Consider the following 7,372-nt stretch of genomic DNA (forward strand, 5'->3'; position numbering starts at 1 on the left):
ATATATAGCCTCCCTACTGTCACTTTATTCTATTGTATATATAGCCTCCCTACTGTCACTTTATTTTTACTTCTGCTCTTTTTTTCTCAACACTTTTTGTTGTTGTTTTTATTCTTACTTTTTGTTTTAAAATAAATGCACTGTTGGTTAAGGGCTGTAGGTAAGCATTTCACTGTAATGCTCTGCACCTGTTGTATTCGGCGCATGTGACCAATAAAATTTGATTTGATTTGATTTGACATGTCATATCACCGAGTCTCAGTTTAAATCACGGTTTAAACATAACAAGTCATTGCAAGTGAAACCATTTCTCAATTAGGTTTTAGGTTTTATTCACACCAAAGAAAAGAAGTGAAAGACAAAACACTGCAGATAAATAAACAGGTAAATACGGTGTTCAGGTGAGGATGGGTTGCTCAAAAGGGCTGATATGAAAACCACACCACAAATAAAAGTAAAAAAAAAAAACGCTTGTTCAATCAGTTAAACAAAACATATTAATTTTAATTATAAATGTATATATATATAAGTGGTTTGCGAAAGTATTCACTCCCCTTGGCATTTTTCCTATTTTGTTGCCTTACAACCTGGAATTAAAATTGATTTTTTTAGGGTTTGTATTATTTGATCTACACAACATGCCTACCACTTTGAAGATGAAAAATATGTTTTATTGTGAAACAAACAAGAAATAAGACAAGCTGATATATCATGTAGATTAAACACAGTGGAGAAATATTGTAGAACCACTCAGAGAGGTATTCATCTACAGAACTGGGACACTGTAAAACCACTCAGAGAGGAATTCATCTACAGGACGGAGACACTGTAAAACCACTCTGAGAGGTATTCATCTACAGGACTGAGACACTGTAGAACCACTCAGAGAGGTATTCATCTACAGGACTGAGACACTGTAGAACCACTCAGAGAGGTATTCATCTACAGGACTGATACACTGTAAAACCACTCAGAGAGGTATTCATCTACAGGACTGATACACTGTAAAACCACTCAGAGAGGTATTCATCTACAGGACTGAGACACTGTAAAACCACTCAGAGAGGTAATCATCTACAGGACGGAGACACTGTAAAACCACTCTGAGAGGTATTCATCTACAGGACTGAGACACTGTAAAACCACTCAGAGAGGTATTCATCTACAGGACTGGGACACTGTAAAACCACTCAGAGAGGTATTCATCTACAGGACTGGGACACTGGAGAACCAATCAGAGAGGTATTCATCTACAGGACTGGGACACTGTAAAACCACTCAGAGAGGTATTCATCTACAGGACTGAGACACTGTAAAACCACTCAGAGAGGTATTCATCTACAGGACTGGGACACTCTAGAACCACTCAGAGAGGTATTCATCTACAGGACTGAGACACTGTAAAACCACTCAGAGAGGTATTAATCTACAGGACGGAGACACTGTAAAACCACTCAGAGAGGTATTCATCTACAGGACTGAGACACTGTAGAACCACTCAGAGAGGTATTCATCTATAGGACTGGGACACTGTAGAACCACTCAGAGAGGTATTCATCTACAGGACTGAGACACTGTAAAACCACTCAGAGAGGTATTCATCTACAGGACTCGGGACACTGTAAAACCACTCCAGAGAGAGTATTCATCTACAGGACTGGGACACTGTAAAACCACTCAGAGAGGTATTCATCTACAGGACTGGGACACTGGAGAACCACTCAGAGAGGTATTCATCTACAGGACTGAGACACTGTAGAACCACTCAGAGAGGTATTCATCTACAGGACTGAGACACTGTAAAACCACTCAGAGAGGTATTCATCTACAGGACTGGGACACTGTAAAACCACTCAGAGAGGTATTCATCTACAGGACTGGGACACTGTAGAACCACTCAGAGAGGTATTCATCTACAGGACTGAGACACTGTAAAACCATTCAGAGAGGTATTCATCTACACGACTGGGACACTGTAAAACCACTCAGAGAGGTATTCATCTACAGGACTGGGTGGGTATTATTAGTCTGTTCCGAGTAGAAATGGATATAAACAGTGATTAAAACACAAAAACAGCGAGTTTAGTGCCCAGATTCTGACACTTATCTCCAAGAAGAGAATTCCCATTTATAGTTATTTTGATACTACGCGCAAAGGGGTTCTTCGTTTTGTCCCCATAGGAAAACCCTTTTTTGTTTCAGGTAGAACCCTTGGGTGGTGAAAAAGGTTATACTTAGAACCTTTTAGTGGTGAAAGGGTTCCACTTGTAACAACAAATGTTTATTTTCAGAGGGTTCTCCTACGAAGATAATTGAAGAACCATTATGGTTCTAGGTAGTGCCTTCTTTTAGTGTAGTCTGAGCTTAATTTATAGAACATGACTTTTCCTGTTGATTCTTCTGCTCCAAGTCTTTCTCTAGTTCAGAGTTATTCTGCTTTAAGTCTTCATAAGTTTTCTCTAGCTCAGAGTTCTTCTGCTTCAAGTCTTCAGAAGTTTTCTCTAGCTCAGAGTTCTTCTGCTTTAAGTCTACAGAACTGTTCTCTAGCTCAGAGTTCTTCTGCTTCAAGTCCTTAGAAGTTTTATGTAATTCAGAGTTCTCCTGCTTCAAGTCTATATCGATGTTTCTGTTCTGTTGCTCTAGCTCATATATCCTCCTCAATAGTTTGTCAGAATTCTCCTCAGCAGAATCTTCTTCCACTTTAATAACTTGCATCTTCATCTTTTTACAGAAGCTCCCCCGTTCCTCCTCCTCCTCCTCCTCCTCAGTGTCACTTTCCTAAGCATGACACACACAGTTCACAGTTTAGTTTCTCTAACTGAAAAACAAAGAAATGGTTTATCAAATAGGAGTATTTATCAAATTGGGGTATTGTCAATGGCATTCAGGAACGTTAAATAACAGAAAATTACCTCGAGTTATCTTTGTCTTTCCAGCGTTGCCATGGTGGCCTTTGTGTCCCCCGTCTCCAGTGACCTCGACCAGGATGTGTGTTTGCATTGTTGGGACGGTGTAGTGTCGCCCTGACGTGGCTCTCACAGGAGGGGAGGCAGTGTAGCTCAAACAGTCTAATGTCTCTTCAAGCCTCTGGGCTGGTTAGATATCAGTCAGACAGTCTAATGTCTCTTCAAGCCTCTGGGCTGGTTAGATATCAGTCAGACAGTCTAATGTCTCTTCAAGCCTCTGGGCTGGATAGATATCAGTCAGACAGTCTAATGTCTCTTCAAGCCTCTGGGCTTGTTAGATATCAGTCAGGAGGAGGCAGTGCAGGTCAAACAGTCTAATGTCTCTTCAAGCCTCTGGGCTGGTTAGATATCAGTCAGACAGTCTAATGTCTCTTCAAGCCTCTGAGCTGGTTAGATATCAGTCAGACAGTCTAATGTCTCTTCAAGCCTCTGGGCTGGTTAGATATCAGTCAGACAGTCTAATGTCTCTTCAAGCCTCTGGGCTGGTTAGATATCAGTCAGACAGTCTAATGTCTCTTCAAGCCTCTGGGCTGGTTAGATATCAGTCAGGAGGAGGCAGTGCAGGTCAGACAGTCTAATGTCTCTTCAAGCCTCTGGGCTCGGTTAGATATCAGTCAGACAGTCTAATGTCTCTTCAAGACTCTGGGCTGGTTAGATATCAGTCAGACAGTCTAATGTCTCTTCAAGCCTCTGGGCTGGTTAGATATCAGTCAGGAGGAGGCAGTGCAGGTCAGACAGTCTAATGTCTCTTCAAGCCTCTGGGCTGGTTAGATATCAGTCAGACAGTCTAATGTCTCGTCACGCCTCTGGGCTGGTTAGATATCAGTCAGACAGTCTAATGTCTCTTCAAGCCTCTGGGCTGGTTAGATATCAGTCAGACAGTCTAATGTCTCTTCAAGCCTCTGGGCTGGTTAGATATCAGTCAGACAGTCTAATGTCTCTTCAAGCCTCTGGGCTGGTTAGATATCAGTCAGACAGTCTAATGTCTCTTCAAGCCTCTGGGCTGGTTAGATATCAGTCAGACAGTCTAATGTCTCTTCAAGCCTCTGGGCTGGTTAGATATCAGTCAGACAGTCTAATGTCTCGTCAAGCCTCTGAGCTGGTTAGATATCAGTCAGACAGTCTAATGTCTCTTCAAGCCTCTGGGCTGGTTAGATATCAGTCAGACAGTCTAATGTCTCTTCAAGCCTTTGGGCTGGTTAGATATCAGTCAGACAGTCTAATGTCTCTTCAAGCCTCTGGGCTGGTTAGATATCAGTCAGACAGTCTAATGTCTCTTCAAGCCTCTGGGCTGGTTAGATATCAGTCAGACAGTCTAATGTCTCTTCAAGCCTCTGGGCTGGTTAGATATCAGTCAGGAGGAGGCAGTACAGGTCAGACAGTCTGGTCAGTCAGTAACGCAATCTAGTGGAAACAGACATTAAACATTTATATTATGGCTGTACACTATTTGGCTGGTTTCCATAAAGCAGTTAAGCCTTGTCCTATAAAGTAGAAACAATGTTGATTCAACCAGTTCATGTCCTTTGGGAACTGTCAAATCACAAGAATTTCCATCGGTGTCCGTGTTGCTGAATCCGCTTGTTTTTAGTGAGTGCAGACATTTTTCATACTCCGCTTGTAGGCTACTTGACTGTTTGTTTGTTTACCTATCATGTGGCAAAGTCACTATTGACCATATCAACTGCGATGGTTGGCTATAGCTACAGTATATATATTTGGGAATAGGATGACGTTCAGTGGTTGGCTATAGCTACAGTATATATATTTGGGAGCAGGATAACGTTCAGTGGTTGGCTATAGCTACAGTATATATATTTGGGAGCAGGATAACGTTCAATGGTTGGCTATAGCTACAGTATATATATTTGGGAGCAGGATAACGTTCAGTGGTTGGCTATAGCTACAGTATATATATTAGGGAGCAGGATAACGTTCAGTGGTTGGCTATAGCTACAGTATATATATATTTGGGAGCAGGATGACGTTCAGTTGTTGGCTATAGCTACAGTATATATATTTGGGAGCAGGACAACGTTCAGTGGTTGGCTATAGCTACAGTATATATATTTGGGAGCAGGATAACGTTCAGTGTTTGGCTATAGCTACAGTATATATTTGGGGAGCAGGATAACGTTCAGTGGTTGGCTATAGCTACAGTATATATATGTTAGGGGAGCAGGATAACGTTCAGTGTTTGGCTATAGCTACAGTATATATATTTGGGAGCAGGATAACGTTCAGTGGTTGGCTATAGCTACAGTATATATATGTTAGGGAGCAGGATAACGTTCAGTGTTTGGCTATAGCTACAGTATATATATTTGGGAGCAGGATAACGTTCAGTGTTTGGCTATAGCTACAGTATATATATTTGGGAGCAGGATAACGTTCAGTGGTTGGCTATAGCTACAGTATATATATGTTAGGGAGCAGGATAACGTTCAGTGGTTGGCTATAGCTACAGTAAATACATTTGGGAGCAGGATGACGTTCAGTGGTTGGCTATAGCTACAGTATATATATGTTAGGGAGCAGGATAACGTTCAGTGGTTGGCTATAGCTACAGTATATATATGTTAGGGAGCAGGATAACGTTCAGTGGTTGGCTATAGCTACAGTATATATATTAGGGAGCAGGATAACGTTCAGTGGTTGGCTATAGCTACAGTATATATATATATATTTGGGAGCAGGATGACGTTCAGTGGTTGGCTATAGCTACAGTATATATATTTGGGAGCAGGATAACGTTTAGTGGTTGGCTATAGCTACAGTATATATATATATTTGGGAGCAGGATAACTTTCAGTGGTTTGCTGTAGCTACAGTATATATATATATATATATATATATATATATATATATATATATATATATATATATATATATATATATATATATATATTTGGGAGCAGGGTAACGTTCAGTGGTTGGCTATAGCTACAGTATATAAGTGTCAAGGGACTACAGGCTATCAAGGACTACAGGCTGTCAAGGACTACAGTCTATCATGGACTACAGGCTATCATGGACTACAGTCTATCATGGACTACAGGCTGTCAAGGACTACAGGCTATCATGGACTACAGGCTATCATGGACTACAGTCTGTCAAGGACTACATGCTATCAAGGACTACAGGCTGTCAAGGACTACAGGCTGTCAAGGACAACAGGCTATCATGGACTACAGGCTGTCAAGGACTACAGGCTATCAAGGACTACAGGCTATCATGGACTACAGTCTGTCAAGGACTACATGCTATCAAGGACTACAGGCTGTCAAGGACTACAGGCTATCAAGGACTACAGGCTGTCAAGGACTACAGGCTGTCAAGGACAACAGGCTTTCAAGGACTACAGGCTATCATGGACTACAGGCTGTCAAGGACTACATGCTATCAAGGACTATAGGCTGTCAAGGACTACAGGCTATCAAGGACTACAGGCTGTCAAAGACTACAGGCTGTCAAGGACTACAGGCTATCAAGGACTACATTTTATCAAGGACTACAGGCTGTCAAGGACTACATGCTGTCAAGGACTACAGGCTATCATGGACTACAGGCTGTCAAGGACTACAGGCTATCAAGGACTACAGGCTATCATGGACTACAGGCTGTCAAGGACTACAGGCTGTGTGTGTGTATGTGTGTGTGTGTAGTGTGTGTGTGTGTGTGTGTGTGTGTAGTGTGTGTGTGTGTGTGTGTGTGTGTGTGTGTGTGTGTGTGTGTGTGTGTGTGTGTGTGTGTGTAAGACATTAGCATTCTGTAAAAGCCCCCATGGTTCCTTCTCTGTCCAGTATAACTATAAACATATAAACATTTAAACACATAAACACACGTCAACACGTGACACAGATGCTTGATGTCTGCAGGCTTGCAGTGAGGAGCCGGGTGGTGTCCATAGGCAGTGACTGGAGCAGAATGAACAGAGTGTAATGGGGAATGGAACGTGGTAACTTGAAAGCATAAAGCCAAAATGAAATTGCCCCTGAAAATGATTAAATGATCAAACTAGAAAATTAATGTGTTGATATATGTACTTGTGATGATAGTTGGCCAAGCCTGTGTTAACACAATGTATTGTGATGATAGTCGGCCAAGCCTGTGTTAACACAATGTATTGTGATGATAGTCGGCCAATCCTGTGTTAACACAATGTATTGTGATGATAGTCGGCCAAGCCTGTGTTAACACAATGTATTGTGATGATAGTTGGCCAAGCCTGTGTTAACACAATGTATTGTGATGATAGTCGGCCAAGCCTGTGTTAACACAATGTATTGTGATGATAGTCGGCCAAGCCTGTATTAACACGATGTATTGTGATGATAGTTGGCCAAGCCTGTGTTAACACGATGTATTGTGAGGATAGTCGGCCAAGCCTGTGTTAACACAATGTA

This window comes from Coregonus clupeaformis, unplaced genomic scaffold (genome assembly GCF_020615455.1).
Source record: "Coregonus clupeaformis isolate EN_2021a unplaced genomic scaffold, ASM2061545v1 scaf0014, whole genome shotgun sequence".
Classification (NCBI taxonomy): Eukaryota; Metazoa; Chordata; class Actinopteri; order Salmoniformes; family Salmonidae; genus Coregonus; species Coregonus clupeaformis.